The 16,907-nt window shown below is 47.5% G+C and overlaps 1 protein-coding gene across 8 annotated transcripts in view; it reads left to right on the forward strand.

Annotated features, from left to right (window-relative positions):
• The first annotated feature begins 261 nt into the window (after positions 1 to 261).
• The window catches only part of CYRIA (CYFIP related Rac1 interactor A), a 102,504-nt gene continuing 85,858 nt past the window's right edge, over positions 262 to 16,907 (forward strand). For 3 of the 8 annotated variants that reach the window (XM_023619493.2, XM_070236632.1, XM_023619499.2), the window contains exon 1: positions 273 to 381. The gene's annotated coding sequence lies outside the window, so the exon portion shown is untranslated. Of the gene's footprint in view, positions 382 to 16,907 lie in introns of all 8 variants that reach the window. The other 5 variants (XM_070236629.1, XM_070236631.1, XM_023619492.2 and 2 more) reach the window with 4 other exon arrangements.

A 16,907-nucleotide genomic window follows, 5' to 3' on the forward strand; every position in this document is an offset into this window, starting at 1 on the left:
TTTTTTTTTTTTTGTTTAGGGCAATCGTGGGTATGGAGGAATTTGATGCGCAGAACAGCAAGGGCAGATCCAGGCTTCCTCTTGGAGGGCAGAGCCAAGTGACCAAGGCCAAGAGAAGGGCAGAAGTTACCGTGTGTGCAGATCGCGGGCGCAGAAGCGGTCGTGGTGCGGGTGTGGGGACCAGGCCGGGTGACAGCGGGGGTGTAATCCCGGGCCGGGGCGGGGCGGCCGCGGCGGGCCGGGCTGGGGGCGGGCCGGGGCGGGGCGGGGCGGGGCTCCGGGCCGTCTCGCAGGCTGCGGCGGCCGCGGGAGAGGCGTCCACGGCGGCGGCGGCTGGGGCAGCTGCGAACGGGCGGCCGAGCCGGGCGGCGGCGACTCGGGGTGAGCGCGGCGCGGGCGCGGCGGGGCGCGGCGCGGAGCGGAGCGCGGCCGGGGCTCCTGGGGAAGCGGGCTCCGGAGGCGCCAGGCGAACCCTTCCGTCCTTCCCAGCTCCCGACTCCTGCAGCCTTCGGGGGAGGGGGGGAGGGAGAGCGGAGGACCCAGTCCTTTAACCCATCTCTTGGGATCGCGTCCTGATGTCCGTCTCTGCGCCCCATTTCCCCTTCTCCCTGAGAGAGAGCAGCCTCCTGATTGCGTTCCAGATCACCAGCCCCTACTTGCCCCTCAACCACTCTACCTCTCCGCTCGCCCAGTCCCCCAGGTATCTTCAGCTCCATAGCCATTCTTCCAGGAGACCCCAGCCCTCTGCTTTCCTGTTCCCACCACCAGAGGCCCCGTGTCCCCACCACTCTCTACAGCCCCAGAGACAGGCATGACTTCCCTTCCCAGCGCCTGCACACCTGGACCCTTCTGCTGCCACCTGCCCTAAAGGTTCTTAGCCAGCCAGCAAGCTCCTCAGGCCTCCTTGCCATCATCATCCCCAGAATCCCAGTCTAGAAAAAGGGACTTTATGCACCTGAGCTTTGGGAACAATTTGACCCACTTCCCCAAAGCCTGGTCCCAGGCCAGCCATGCTATTTGGTGGAGACACCTGTCTTGCCTGCCAGCTGAAGGACTGAGAAGCCTCTGTCACAGTGGGCCAGCAGTCCCTTGGTCCTCCTCCAAGCTGCCCTGACTTGCTGGCCCATGTCCCCAGAGACTAGGGCCAAGAGCCTTGTCATTTAAGACCTCCAAAGCTATTTGCCGACTCCACCCTCAGATCCTCAGAATTCCCCAGCCACTGTGTTGGGAGTGCAGGATCTAGCACTGATGGGACCACCGTTCTGCGCCTGGTCTCCTCTTCCATGCCCTTGTTTTCCTGCCTGCTCCCCAGGGAACTCAGGGCAGGGTAATGGGCTGGTATTCAGGGCCTTTGTCTGCCCCACAGCTCTGTGGCCCTCCTTCCTTACCCTGTAGGAAACTTTTCCCCTCTTTTACCAGTCACCATCTCCTCTGGATAGAGCCTGGCCATCTGCACAGCTTTGAGTCCCCAGGGCACAGAAAGCTGGGCTGGACCATGAAGGGCTGGGACCTGTGCTGGGCCAGCATGAGGAGGGTGGTGATTAGCTGGGTCAGGCTGGGTATCTGGGCCTGGGGGCCAGGGCTTTAGGACAGGTCATTGGCTTTCACTGAGCTGCTCCCAAAGGGGTCGAGGGCTTGCTTAGCTTGAAGAGGGGAGGCAGAGCAGGGCTGTTTTTCTTGCGTGCTTCTGACTGTCTTGTGTTGCTATGGTGACAGTTTTGCCTCTCTTCCTCCTCCTGACTCTTCTGGGAGCTGGTTTTTATTGGTCTGTTGTCCTGTCTTTTATGGCTCCAATTTCTCCTTTCTACTTGCTCTGAAATAAACAGTCATAAACATGGGCGCTGGGCCCAGGCTGGGGGCTGGCAGAACTTCACCTCCTCCTGGCCCTGGGCTCCTGTGCAGGGAGAGGAGGAGGAGAGGTGGGGACAGACCTGCCCACACTGCCTCCTGCCTCCAGCTCTGGGAAGGGGACAGCAGCATCACAGGCTCAGGCACACAGTGAGTAGCATACTGCCTGGTGCTAAGAATAGACCCAAGTGTGATGGAGGAGTTCATTGGTATTTCCTTTCTTCTTCACACCAGCCCTCTGGGGTAGGGGCTGTCCCCACTTTGCAGATGATGAAACTTAGTTCAGAGTGAGCTAGTTCCCTAAGGTCACGCTGATTAACATATAGTCGGAGCTCACTTTTCTTGAATGAATGGAAAAGTGATGGAGCTGGCATGGAGTCACCCATCTCCCTGACTTTCTACCCTGTGGGCTTCCTGGTCCTGCTCCCAGAGGGACAGCAGAGCCCCCTAAACCCTCATTCCAGGAGGCTCATCGGAAGACATTCCCCAGTCTCCCTGCCCCTTGGGTGTGGTGTGCCGCCGGACTCCCACGGAGGCGAGCTGCCAAGGAGCTGCCTGTTGGGTCCTTCATGCACCCTTGACCCCAACTGTTGGGGACCCAAGTTGAGAGGAGAGTGAAGCCACTTGTGACTTCCTGTTTTTACTCAGCACCAAGAAGCATTCAGCTTGCTTTTACTCTCAGGGCCTGGATGCAACCGGATGAGTCAGGGGCACTGAGAGCCAGCCGGGTGAGGAGTTCAGAGCTTACCAGGGAGATAGGTTCACCAAGTGTCAGCTGTCTGTGACACTCTCCAGAGAAGCTGTCTCCTCTCTTCTCATTTTTTTTCCCTTCGCTGCACACTCTCTTCTCTCCCTTTTCTCCCTTCACATCGATCATGCTGTAGGCTTGTTAATAATAAGCTAAAACTCCATTATGGTAACGTGAAAAGACCAGGGAATCACCAACCTCAAAGTCAAATGTTGGCCCTGGGCAAGTCATTTCACTCATGTGGGGTTGACAGCATCTGTCCTAGTGGCCACATTTGCTTGTTCTTGTAGGCTGGAATGGAGTAGCTTATAGGGGCTGCTTTGACCAATTGAAAGCCTGCAGGACCCGTCATGTCCTCATCCTGCTGGGAGGTCCCAGTGTTAAAGAGACCCCCGAACCCCTGCCCAGAGATTGGGAACTGACTTAGGAGTAACTAAGCTGTAGAATCTCAGGGAGAGAAGTATTCTCTAGTCGTCTTCTCCAGCCTTGATATTGAATCTGTTTCTTTATTTATGCACCTTACGTTTATTGAGCATCTACTCTGTACCAAATGCAGCTTTGGAAACTGGGGATTAAAACAATGAACACAATTCCTGTTTTCACAGGATGTAGTCTGGTGGTAAGGACAGACGTGGAAAGAGATCCTTATAATATGGTCAGAGAGGGGTGTGATAAGGGAAAAGGCTGGGTAATGTGGGGCCCAGGGATGGCGATTTGACTGGGTCGCCCATTAGAGTCGAATCAGGCAGCCTGTGCTTTTGGCTGAAATAGAGTTGTCCTACCACTTCCCACTTGGCAAGCTGTCATGGGGCCCTCCCAGAAGATGGGGTGATTGGTGTAGAGTCCCACTTCGCTCTGGAGAGCAGGGGCGGGAGAGAGGTATGCGTGGAGGCTCCTGCCTTCCTTGCTGAGTGTTGACTTATCTGCTCAGAGGAGTGTTGACTTATCTGGTTATTAGTTGATCTTGGTCAGCATCCTTTCTCAGGGGCCACATGAATTACCTGACAAGGCACATGGTGATTGCAAAGAAAGAGGATTTTGGAGTCAGACATGAGTTCACTCTCCGTGGTGTCCTCTGCTGTGGTATCCTGAAAGAGTAACTTCTCTGACCCTCAGTTATTATATCTGTAGAATGGACATAATGAGACTTGTCTTCTAAGAAATAAATGATCTCATGTATTTATCAGGTCTGACATGGTGCCCACCTCACAGTAGACTTGCTGTTATTTAGTTATATTGATTAGAAAAGAGTTCTCAGTTACTGGGCCTCTGGGTCCTCTTAGAACCGTTCTGGGGAGCTCGTTGGACTAATTCTGCCCTTCAGAGATCCTTTCCTTATCTGGGAAGGTGAAAACTTGGCCATGCTCAGGTTCCTCGCACTGCTGTTTAATCTTTGAGTTCTCTCTCACCAGATGAGCTATGTTCTGCAACTACAGTTATGCACCACAACTACAAATCATCAACACGTTTGTTTTCTCAAAGGGCTACAAATTTGAAATGGCAACAAACACTCTGAGTTTGGAAAACATGTTGCTATCTGTGAGAATACTTTAATTTGATGAAGTCCCACTTGTGTATTTTTGCTTTTGTTGCCTTTGCGTTGGGTATCAAATCCAAAAAATTATACCCAAGACCGATGAAAGGGAGGTTACCACCCATGTTTTCTTCTAAGAGTTTTATGGTTTCAGGTCTTACATTCAAGGATTTAATCCATTTTCAGTTAATTTTTGTGTGTGGTGCAAGACAATGCTCCAATTTCATTCTCTGGCATGTGGCTGTCCAGTTTTCCCAACACCATTTATTGAAGAGACTCTCCTTTCCCCATTGTGTGTTCTTGACTCCTTTGTCAGAGCATACTTTAAAATGAATGCTTCATATTTTTTTTCATTCTGGGCATGTTTAGCCTCTTTTTATTTTTTTTAAGTTACCATATATATGTATATGCGTTATCTCAAATCGTTACCACAACTCTGTGACATTAGTATTCTTGTCCCCTGTTTACATTAAGGAAACTGGGAAAGGTGAGGTGGCTTGCACAGAGTCCGGCAGCTAGTGAATGGCAGGGCCAGAATTTAAAACTGGGCCCTGCTCACTCTTTGTGCCAGAGTACACAATCTTGTCATTTCCTTGGCTGGTGTGTCAGTGACCTAAAATAATTGTGTTTGGAGAATGCGAGCAGATTTTAATGGGAGTGGAACTGGTCAGTGTTGTAATTCAGACTCATAGTAAATATTTAGAGACTTTATTAGGGTTTTGCTCTCAGCGCAGCATTAACGAGGCTTTCTGCAGTTGGCTAAGGCTTCACTCTAGAAGTGACCCGTGGAAGAGGAGTTTGACATGTCTGAGTTAAGAGAGAATGTTTGATGATGTTAGAAGTAGCTTTCTTTGCACGAGAATGGGTTGCTTGTTTGTCACTGAATAAACTGAACCGATTTCATAACTGATTATGTGAATGGAAAGCTTGACAGTTGCATCCCAGGGATAAAGGAACAGAAGCACAAAGGTCAGATAATGTGGGTGGACGTCTCAAGTGCAAGAGTGATTTGGATTCAATCAGTATAACTCGTGTAGGAAGATGGAGGTATTGAAAAGCAGTTGTAGAATTGCTCACTAGCCTTTCTCAGGGAATGTAGAAGCCTGATTTCTCTGGTTTGAGAACCCCATTGTCCCAAGGAATCCAAGTACTGAAATTGGGTGCCATGTTTGCCAGCAGTGCGCTGACTAGGTCCAGCTTAGCACTGCAGACAGATGGGTTTATTTTTGCAATTATCTCAGGGCCTGAGTCTGGTGTCTGCTTATTTAATGACTTCACTTTCTAATAAAAATTCTGAATGGCATAGATAATTAGATCTTTAAAATGAAACTGGGGAAATGAAGTGCCCCCAAAGAATTATAATTGCAGTTTTATGATGGATCAAGCATAAAAAAGAGGTCTTTCGTTCATTCACTTAACAAATGTGTATGGGGTGGGGTCTTGCCCTGTGCTGCACTAGGTTGGATACAGTGATCAATATGGCATTGTCCCTCCCTGCAGGTGGCTCTCACTCCATGGTGAGGCAGAGAAGGAAACAGGTGCCTAGATGGAGCTTGGCTGGTGTCGTACAGGGTGCAGTGTGCCAGGGGAAAAGGGAAATGTAATTGTTTCAACTCAGTGCAACTCAGCCCACTTCCCTCCACGTGGGTGTTTGCTGTGGAGCACCTGAATGACACCTGACATGTCGCGGGGAGAGGAGGCATGGAACAGAAAAGCATATGGCAAGGAAGACTAAAGACCTGGGCTCTGCTCTCGGCTCTGCTCTTCACTGCCTGGGTGGGGGAGGAGCAGGTCTCTGTACTTCAGTTTCACTGATGGTGAAATGGGAAGGTTGGGTTTGATGTCCTAAAAGGGCCCTTCCACATCTAACCTGATGGTTCTAATAAGTCCTTGGGCCCCTTTCCCCAAGTGACAGGTGAAGAAGCAGAAGCTGGCAGTCTTAGTCAGCAGGGTTGCTGAGACAGCTGCAGATGGAAAGAGCCAAGTATGTTTTCAAAGAAGCCTCTCAAAAACCAGAGAAACCGTACTCTCCCTCCCAGAAAGGGAACCACGTTCTGACTGAGCATCCAGATAAATGATTGAATGTCAAGGCCAATGACAAAAGGGAGAGACAAAAGGGACTCAGGAGCTCAGCACAGGTGGGGAAGAGGGTCACAAACTTACTCCTGTATTCTGGGGGCTCCACTGACGTGATGTGGAGGGCTTGACTTCACAGATTCCTTAGTCACTGCAGTGTGCTCTTCTGTTTCAAGTTAATGCCCTTTTTTTAAAAAAAGAAATCATTTTGTTTGATGATTTCTGAGTTTTAGAATAGAGCAAAATACACAATCAGTTTAGGATCATGAGGGACAAAGACAAAAACACAGCTACCTCAATGCACCATCAAATTCTTTCGTTCTCATTGGCCAAACGCAGGCCCTTCTGGTAGGAGCAGTGACACGGGATCCCAGGCACCTGGGGGAGAGGGGCAGGGCGCTGTGGTTGGGGGAGGGCAAACAGAGACAGAGAGGACCGGGGTCTTCCGCCCTTGCTGCCCACTTCCCAGCAGCCTGAGCTTTGGCAAATTCTCTCCTCTCCGAGTCTTGTGTTCCTCTCGTTAAAATGTGGGCAGCAGCACCTTCTGAGCAATATAGGGTATTGTTGGCAGGAATAATGAGCATTTCATATCCACTTTGAGCAATCTTCTGAAGAGATTTTGAAACAGATATTATCCCCAGATTATGGGTGAGGAAGCTGAAGTCCAGAGATGTTAAGGAACTTGCATAACATCACCTCAAGGAAGGTGGCATGGCTGGTATCTCTGTGCATTCAAAGCCTGGTCTCTCTCTACCACCCACACCAGAAGGAGAGCTGTGCATATGTGAGGGGCATGTGTCTTAGGTGGAGTACTCATCTCAAAGAGTTAGTAAGTTCAAGCTAGCCAAAGATGTCTCCATATCTTGAAGTCGAAAAAATTAAAATAAATATAGCTGTATTTTAAGTGCTCCCCTGTGACCGGTATCCCTGTGTTGGACTGATGTCCTTCGAGAACAGCCTATGCTCAGCTCAGAGAATGCAGCCAGCACTCATGAACTGAGCCTCTGGTGTGCTCAGCATATGACCTTCCTGAGCCCACCCAGTCGAGGCAGGATGTGTGTAACTTATTTTTCAGACCCCTCCCTGGGACAGCTTGAGGTCATGGGAACACAAGAGATCTATGGTCTCGGCTTCCAGAATGACAGACCCATGTGCTGTCAAAGCTGGAAGAACACCTTTAGTCCACTTCCGCTGTTCTACAGAACCTGAGGTCAAGAGAAAGATTGAAAGAAAGAAATCAAGATCAGAGGCAAGAATTCAGCCTTGCAAAACCTACAACTGGACTAAAACTCTCTGAAATCTAGAGAGGCGAAACGTGTGCCTAGAAGTTCTCTGAGAATATCCCAGGGCTACAGTGTGGGCATGTGCAGACCTGGATTGGAATCCTAGCTCTTCCTTTGGGCAAATTCCTTAGGCTTGCTAAGTTTCTAATTTGTGAAGTGAAGTTAGTAATATTTGTGCCTCAAGAATATTGCAAAGAATAAACGAATTAAACATCTATCAATCTACCTTTCTGCCTGATTTTTGAAGAAAATGTGACTGACAGATTTTTGCTACTTCCTTTAGGCTCCTCTTGTTGTTTTGGGTGGAAAATGACATGAGACTTCTCCTCTCCCTGACAGACACATTCCTGAACTGCCCTGACAAAGGCCCCCAAGTCCACTCCTTGGGACTCATATTTCTAGCTAGAAAGCCTTCATTTTATACTTGAAATGAACCTGACTATGTTGTTTACTGGAGTGTAACAAGAATAATGATTCCACTCAGCATCCAGCATTACACATACTGTAGGATCAATCTCCTGTCCTATGTTTTTTTCTCATTTTGTAAATGTATGTGTGTGTGTGTTTTTTTTTTTTTTTTGGAATGTCAAAATTTCAAATGCGAGCCCTTGAGTACCTTCAGGAATAGTGAATAGAATCATAACCTATTTTCTGACCTTCTCTTATTTGCAAGTCCAAAATCCAAAATTATCTGAAAATTTGAAGTTTTTTTCAGAACTTATTAGGAGGCAAAGGCTGGCCTGATCATACATGAGACTATTTATAGTTTTTATTATCCCTCTCAAGATGAATAAGTTTTCATCAGAAAGATGAGTGCCCCAGACCCTGCTGGCGCTGTACATAACATGGTATATGTACTAGATTGTCTTTCTGAAATCTGAAAGACTCTGAATTTCAAAGCATATCAGAGGAAAGAGTTTCAAAGAAGGGTTTGTGGACCTCTCTTTCCAAAACCCCAGAGGAACTCACAGCATCCCTGGGGTTGGGGGTTGGGAAGGCATGGGTGGGGCCCTCAAGTATCCTACCTCTGGGTACAAGATGGTGTGGTGATATGGTTCATCTTGTGCTCATCAAAAGCCTTAGTGGTCAGTTTAAATAATAGCAAAAGAATTAAATGACCATGCTTGGCACAAAAACAGAGCAACAACAGCAAAAAGTCTTTAAAGCATGGGTTCCAAAGTTTCATTGGGATGAAGTAAATTTTTAAAAAATTCCTTAGAACTAAAAATAAACTGGGAATTTTTGATCTAGCGTGGCTTATAACCAAGTTTAATTGTTGGCCTTTGGCGGGAAGGGAGAAGGGAGTTTTTAAATCCTACTCATCATTTTAGCCTTTTGAGGAGGAACCGGGCCTTGAAGAGTGAGCATGGGGAAGTGACAAGCCCCGAGCAGAGCGTGAGAATGTCTTGGTTCTTAACTTGGGTCTGTTTTTGACATATTGGGTAAGCTTGGGCATGTTGCTTCCCTTCTCTGGGCCCTAAAAACTCACTTTCTGAATAAATGAATTCTTTCTTTCTCTCTCTCTGAGAGGCTAGGAGTAGAGGCCGGGTGTCCCAAGACAGTGAAAAGTGCTAAGCTGCCTACTTGGCTGCATTCTTATAGTTTCCATCCAGCCTCTAGATTGACTGGAGGGATGTGAGAAGGCTCTCATGGGCTCTGCCTTGGTTTTCGCCTGGCCATTCCTTTCCATCTCTCACAACACTGATCTTCTGATGCTGGAGTTGTGTTGGATTCATTTTGGCCCCAGCACCTCCATTGATGCCCAGCAAGGACTTACTGAATGCTTAACCAACCTTGTAGGTGACCATTGTCGTGATGTGATGGCCGTTCCCAGTGGTGCTCTGCGTTATTAGGACTATAGTTAAGGCCATGGCCAGGCATTGTTGAGGGGGTGTCAGGAAGGAGAGTGGAAGTTCCCTATTGTAGGGCATGGGGCCAGCAGGACATGGAACAGCTCCTTGTTATGGCCTGTCTCTGTGGGCTAGGTATTGAAATATAGAACATTTAGGTAAAGGGGAATGGGGACCGACCTACTTCTCTCTCTCTCTCATTCTTTCTTTCTGTATTTCCTGTCTTTTGAGTTTATGCATAGTGTCTCATAATTCTGCCTTTTGCCAGGTTGAAAGTTTAGCCTTTTCTCCAGGATCTAACGAGGTTTAAAAATCAGTGGCTGTCCCTCTCTCTGAGCACCTGCTCTGCTCATTGAGGAGATTCTCACTTAGCAGTAGCTCATAATAGGAACCAGGGGCCTGACCGCAGACAGGGGCTTTCCATGATGGAGAAGTGACCTTGAATTTTAGGATCCTGAAGGTCTTGAGTTTACGCAGACTGTTGGAGCTACTCAGGAGTTGTAAATATGGTTGATATCAGGCGCATTGAGATGAGCATACCTCTGGGGATGGCTGGTCCTTATAAATTAGAGAGCCTCCACTTGGATGTGTGTGTGTGTGTTGTGAGTGGGTATTGGTGAATCTGAGGGTGTAGCTGGTGCGTGGGTGTGTGAATGTATGAAGGTGTGAGTGTGTGCATGGTATGTGAGTGTGCGTGTATGTGTGGTGTGTGAATATGCAAACCTGTGTAGTGGGGGGGTGTGTGCGTGAGGAGCCCTGTGTGAGTGCATGTGCACGTGTGTTTTCCAATCCTGGGAGGTGCTGCCAAGGCCAGGGCCACGTCGGTTGCCCCCTCAGCCCGTCCTCTGGCCTCTGCGTGGCTCGTGAATGGAACTGACCACCATGGAGGTGTCCCACTGAGCAGAGGGACCTTTTGTTTTTCAGAGACTGGTGACCACTGAGGAACACAATTCTGAGGTTAACTGGCAGGAAGCAACTAAATAATGTCTTCTTAGGGAGGAATATCTAATCCTTCTGCTTCAGAGACACCGAACCCTGTTAAATCTTATTCTTTATGTGTTTGTAAAGACTCAAACCATTTGAGCATGCTACTTTAAAAATAAAAATAAATGAAAGAAAAGCCTAATACAGGTTTTAAAAAATAAAAGATTAGAAATGTGTTTAGTTTTCTTTAATAGTTGGTTGGGGGAACCTAGGAAAAGATGATGAAAGAGAAAAGAAAGGGCAGGAGAAAGAGAAAGGCAGAGGAGAAGCTCCTGGAACTGCCTCCGCCTGATGGAATGTGGCGTGCTCTAGTCTCCTCAGTCAAACCGCAGGGTCGGGAGGCTGGATGGAGGTGAAGGAGGGGAGGGAACAGCAGGAGGGGGCTAGGGATCCTTGCACAATTTTGCTTACTAAGCTTCTGAGGAGTGGAAAGACTTTGAGGGAGGTGGAGAGAGCACTGCCCAGGGAGTCCCCTGGGAATTGAGGTCTGCCCTGACTCAGCTAACCTTTTGGGATCCTCTTTCCGTCTCTGAGGCTCTGTTTCTCCGTCTCTGAAGTCTAAAGCAATTCCTCGATTGAGAAGGGAAGCCTGACCCCAGACTCTAGGCCCAAGGCTTTGTGGAGAGAGAGAGGTTGCCTGGCTCTGGCCTGCAGTTGCCCTGGCCAAGAGCCCTCTTCCCCATGGATGCACAGTGGGGGTTTCCTCCTCATGGCTGGGAGCGAGTGTGTCAGCTCGTGCTGATGTAGATGAAGGGCTGTGTGCGTCTGTTCTCTTTTTGCCTCCCTGAAACCACCTATGTGTCAAGGCCCCAGCTCTCCTTCCCTTTCACATTGTCCGCTCGGTAATCTGCAGCTAAGTTTGTGGGCTTTGTAAATTTATCTGTTCAACCTCAAATTCAGGAAATAATTTGAGTAGCTCATAAAAACTAAAATAGCTCCAGCATGCTTGCTATTTTGTGGTATATGCACTTGAATTATTTTTTTCTACCTAGTTATTTACAGGTTACCCAGTACTGACATGGCCCGTAATTTTTCAAAGTATACCCAAATTTTCAGTGATATTAATACATATTAATAAATTAAGCTCTTCAGCGTGTGTTTAGTACATATTCATTTCTATTTTGCTAGTCTATTTGTATATGTTTCTCATTCTACATACAGCCTTGTAAGGTAGGCATATTTCTTTCTCTTTTGAAGATAAAGACACTGAAGCTAGGAAAGTTTTAAAAACTTGCTGTAAGACAGAGGATTGGAAATGGGGCACCAGGATTTTGGTTCGAGTCCACCTGGCTTTCAAAGTCCTACACTTTCCCACACCACATAGTTGACACTGCTTCCAGGCCACAATCTTATTTTTTTAAGGAAATAAAATCTTTTTTCCTGTCATGACTCTACTTAAGCCTTAGAAAATACAATTATAGCTGGAGTTCTTTGCCTTTTTCCAGAATGGAGTCCCATGGCTCTCCCTACCTTATGTAAACTTCATGCAAATAATATATTTCCATATAACAGACTTTTACCGTGCACTTCCAAAGTGTCAGACACTGTTCTAGAAACTTTCACATGTCATTTAGTGGGAGAAGATGTTGTGGAGTTTATTTTATAGAGAGCAAAAGGGAGACTCAAAGTGCTGCAATTATTTACCCGAAGGCAGATAACATATGAAGGGCTGCGGCTCACTCTCTGAATTAACAATTCAGAGTGTTGTTCTGTAGGGTGCTCTGGATTTTGCCTTGGCCTGGAACCAAAGTGCACCATGGTGAACTGTGAGATCATGTCCGGCTGACCCACCCAGCTCTCACTCTCATTGGGCCCGGCTTCCTCAGTCTCTGTCTGCTGAGGTCAGGACTTGATCTGGTGGTTGTGGAGAAAGGCACGCTTCCTCTTGTCTTTCCCCATCTTGCATCAGCTGCGCCATCCTCGGTGCATTGTAGCGGGCCCAAACTCCTACTTTAGTTTCATAGTTCATCATAGACTTGCCAATATTACACACTTGCTTCATATTACAGAAGAGAAAACAGTAATGTGATTTACTCCACATTGCACATGAGCTACGCATTCTCTTTCCAAATGCTCTTTCTTTACCCAAACAGATCCTTTGAGATTCATTTCTGGGGTTACTTCTCTTGGAAACCTCCCCAACTCCCCACCAAATTCATCCATCCATCCCTCCCTCCCTCCCTCCTCCATCCACTTATTCAACAAATATTTGTTGAGCACCCACAGTGGGTCAGGCACTTCTCCTCTGAGTCAGTTTGGAGATTCAGCAGTGAGCCAAATTAGCAAACACCATGCCCCCATGGTGCTGATACTGGGGAAAGCTGGGCCATAAGCGCATAAACAAGTAAAACATCTGTTATGTTAGATGGTCTTGTTCTATGAAGAAAAATAAAGCAGAGATGAGTGGACGGAGTGAGGGGTGGGTAGGGGGCATTTCAGGGAAAGAGTTGCTGTTTTAAGTTGGGCGGGCAGGGAAGGCCTCACAGGAAGGAGATCATGAAGGAAGACCAGCAGGGAGTGACGGGGTGAACCATGTACCTACCTAGGGACAATGTGCTCTGGACAGAGTCAGCAAGTGCACAATCTTGGGTGGGGTGTGCCTGACCCGTTGAAGGAACAACAAGGAGGCCAGGGGCTGGAGCAGAGTGGACAAGTGGGTGGTGGCGGGGGGTGAGTCGGGGAGACAGCTGAGAGCCGGCCTGTGATGTCACTGCCCTGCCGGGGCTCCCTCTGACTGAGAACCTTCGTGTAGTTTAAGGATCTCCTTTGTCTGTGGTCTGTCCCCACACTGGCCTGGGCACCCTGGAGGGAAGGCCACACTTGTTCTTAGTTTTACATCCCTAGCACCTCTCTTCAGACTGGGGCAGAGGGAGAGAGCAGCATTTATGATAACTCTGCGCCGCCTTCTTTTTTTTTAAGACCAAAGTTCTAATTAAAGATTATTTGCAATTCTTTTGATAAAAATGGGAATTTTGAAGGGATGCAGGCTCTAATCTCCAATTAGCCAGTTCTGTTTTGAACAACCATCGAATGGTTGGAATGGCTAGGGGAGGAATCAAGTGCCAGGAAGAAGCTGGAAGTGAAAGGAGAGGGTTAACTGGAATCAGGAGGAAGGAGGCTTCACCAGAAATCCCCAGGGATTAGCAGGACTGCCTGGATCCCCGCTGGGGATGGGTGTTTACAGAGAGTGACCACAGGCTGGAAGAACGAGGCTCTCGAGAAACCCTCAAAGCGTGTCGGGACTCCAGCCAGGACTTTCCACTCACCACTTTGCTGACTCAGAGGGCCTGGAGACCTGGAAGGCCTCGTCTCTGGAGACCTTTCCGGAAAAAAAAGAGCATTCTCCCTGGCGGGGAGTTTCCCTTTGCAGAGCTGAACACTGGCCTCTGAGAGGCTTGGGCTCCTTCTGAGGCAGGGAGAGAACCTAGGAAATGTGGATTGGCTAAAGCAGGGGGAGAGAAGAGGCCTGAGCAGAAGCATTTGGCCTCTGGTGACATTCCAGAGTCAGGGACCTCCTGTGGCTGTCAGCTGCCACCTTCACATCCCCTCCCAATCTGAATCCTGCATCCTCAGGACAAAAGGAGACTTATAGCAACTTGTCCCAACTCATAGCAGGTGGTACAAGTAGCTCAGTAGGGTCGGAGCCTGGGGGGAGGGGGTGGCATTAGTGGAAAGTAGAGCTGGAGGACGTCCTGAAGTCTGTGGGAAGCCATTAGGGAATTTCAGCAAGGCGGTGATGAAACTGGATTTGCACCAGCACTATGTGTGTCAAAGTGTGTATGATGTAGTTATAGAATTGTGGAGTGTTCATTAGTGACAGTTGGGGACGGAAGTAATTCCTTTTCAGCTGTTGTGTCAGGTGGTGCGTTTGTTTAAAAATAGTAGAAAAGGGAAAAGAAAAGATTTGTCTTGTACGTATTCAGCAACTTTTTTTGAGAACCCGCTGTGTGCAGGCACGGTGCTAGGTGCTTGTGTAGATACAACAGATCAACATGGTCCTCATGGAGCCTGCGTTCTACGGGGCCTTGCTGGAAGGACCGTACCTCAAAGAACTTGGAATAAGATCATGATCCTGACTTCAGATGTGTGTTGCAAATGTTTAAAGGTGGGGAAATAAAAATTCACAGTACCTGATGTTAAAAGAATGGAGAGTGGCTTCCGTACCTGTCAATGATCTGTTTAAAATGAGTCACAGCTTTTCCCGGACTTCATCTCCTCACCCAGCAGTGGCGTTGATCTTCTGTCCTGCGGCCCTCCCTCTTAGGGACATTATGAATGTAACAAGCTTGGAAAACAAGTTCAAAGCTCCGTACAAATTGCATGGTGTTACTAACATGCCTGTGAGGGACCGCCTTTAGCGATGTGGGACCTGGTGAGAGGTGTGGATGAAATCTAACATTTGTTCACAACTCCATTTTTATCAACCTTGCGTCTCCTGGTATGTCTCTGACTGCCTGTTTGGGCTTCCTTCCAGCTTTCAGAATCACTTTTCCTGATTTTGTATTAGTTTATGGTTTCTGCAATTCAGTGCAATGCTTTAAAAATGTACACGTTTATGTTTACCTAAAGACTATGGGGCGATTGTTTTTTGGTTGATATTACACTAATGGAAGGAAAAGGCTCAGGATATGAAAAGCTTTGGTGCTGTATGCAAACAGCCTCTGTGGGTAAATAGGGGGAGGGAGGTGTCAGGAGTCAGCGTCGCTTGGGTCAGGGTAGGAAACCAGCAGTGCGAATTGTTATGAAAGGCTACGTGCAGGCTGCCAACTCTCTCAGTCCCCTCAAACATAGCTGTTGAAAACTGAGCTTTCTGGTGAAAAGATCAGTGGCTGCTCAGCCTTCCATATATGTCAGCAAGCTGGGACAGAGAGCACAGAGACAGCCCGAAATGTGTCTAAATAAATGATTAAGGTGACTCACTCAGTCCTGTTGAAAGGAGCTTTTTTAAAAAGTGAAAGTAAGAAGGAAAGAAGAGAAGAAAGCAAAGGCAAAGAACAGTAGGACTTGAATTTAAAACAATGGGAACAAGAAAATGGAATTAGTCACTCATGTCAGATCCCGTGAGCCCTGTCCTGAATTACTGCCTCCCTGCCTGGGTCGTAAGGTCAGAGTCTCTTTATGTGTGAACTTCCTGGTGAAGTAACACACCGTTCCCAGTGCTGGACCAGGCATGTGATGGGCACTCTGGGGAGATTTGTCGTATATTTGCTGTAGGGTTTCACTGTCAGCTCAGGAAGCCTTCCTGGGACCAGTGAAGAGCAGCCATTGAGAAGTCCCTGAGAAGTTTCAGTATGACCATGGGCAGCCACTCAGCCATGGGGCATCAGAGCTGAGGCCAGCAGCCCATTCGGTTCAATGGAGATGGAGCTCTGTCCTTCCATTCTGCATTTCTTTTATTGTATATCTCTTGTTCTTTTGCTGTGTCGTCCTATCAGGAACTGACCCAGACACCAATAAAACCTTTATGATTTGCTTTAGTATTTTAATCAATATGAAGTTTGCAAAAGAGGTTTTTACACTACAGATGGATCAGTCTTGTTTTTCATCGTAAGCAGCTGTAATAGTCTAGAGTTTTATTGTCATTACATTCATCTCTTTGCCGTTTGATTCTGGACTGTCACCTACCCACTCTTAGGTCTTAGGGACCTCATCTATGAAATAGACATACTTCCTTCTTTGCTGACCTCAGCATAATACCTGTGAATATGAAATGATTTAATCTGGGATCATGTGGTATACTGGCAGTTTTACTGCAGGAAGAAAAAGCCCCCAAATTTCAGTGGTTGGGAGCAAGAAGCATCTCACTTATGTCACGTATCAGTGGCTGCTGTGGCACTGCTCCACATTTCTTATTCTGGGATCTGGGCTGCAGGGGCAGCTGCTTCTGGGAATGTGTCTTGACAGAGGGAAGAAAGCGAGCAAGATGGCAGAAACTTGACATGCTTCTTGAAGCTTCTGCTTCATTCTACTCACGTTTCATTTGCTAAGCAAGGCAAATGGCCAAGTTCTATATCAAATGTGTCCCCCCTCCCATGGGAGGGGAAGTGGTACATGCAAGTCACATGGTAACCAGAAGGGCTGTATCTTCTTTTACAATTGAGAAAGTAATGCAGCCTAACCCATACACTGTACGCCTATTAAACAAGATGTGAATGTTATGTTCTTAGTAAAATAATATTTGATGGGTAGTAGAAACTGAGCTTATATCTGGCGTTGATGTTTTGGTCAACTAGACTGCACAGTACTGGCCAACATCCAGTTACGCTAGAATGTGGCTGCTCCAGGAGGCAAGACCTTCTGTGTCATTTACCCCCTTATGCTAGGAGTAGAACCCAGCACCATGCCTGACAAATAGTAGATATCTGATACATACTAGTGGTTCTGAATAACTGCATGAGGTCATAGCTGCTCCAGTACTCTAGGAATCCAAGAGTGAAATGCAATTAAAATTTCCACAGTCTATTTAGGATGAAAAAATTTGGCAAAACATGTATTTTAATTGGACTAGATAAACAGGTTGATCAGTTTATTTCTTAAATTCAAATATAATCACATCTCTGAAGCTGTTTTTCGCTTATGTTGGA

The sequence above is a fragment of the Equus caballus genome, chromosome 15 (genome assembly GCF_041296265.1).
Source record: "Equus caballus isolate H_3958 breed thoroughbred chromosome 15, TB-T2T, whole genome shotgun sequence".
Classification (NCBI taxonomy): domain Eukaryota; kingdom Metazoa; phylum Chordata; class Mammalia; order Perissodactyla; family Equidae; genus Equus; species Equus caballus.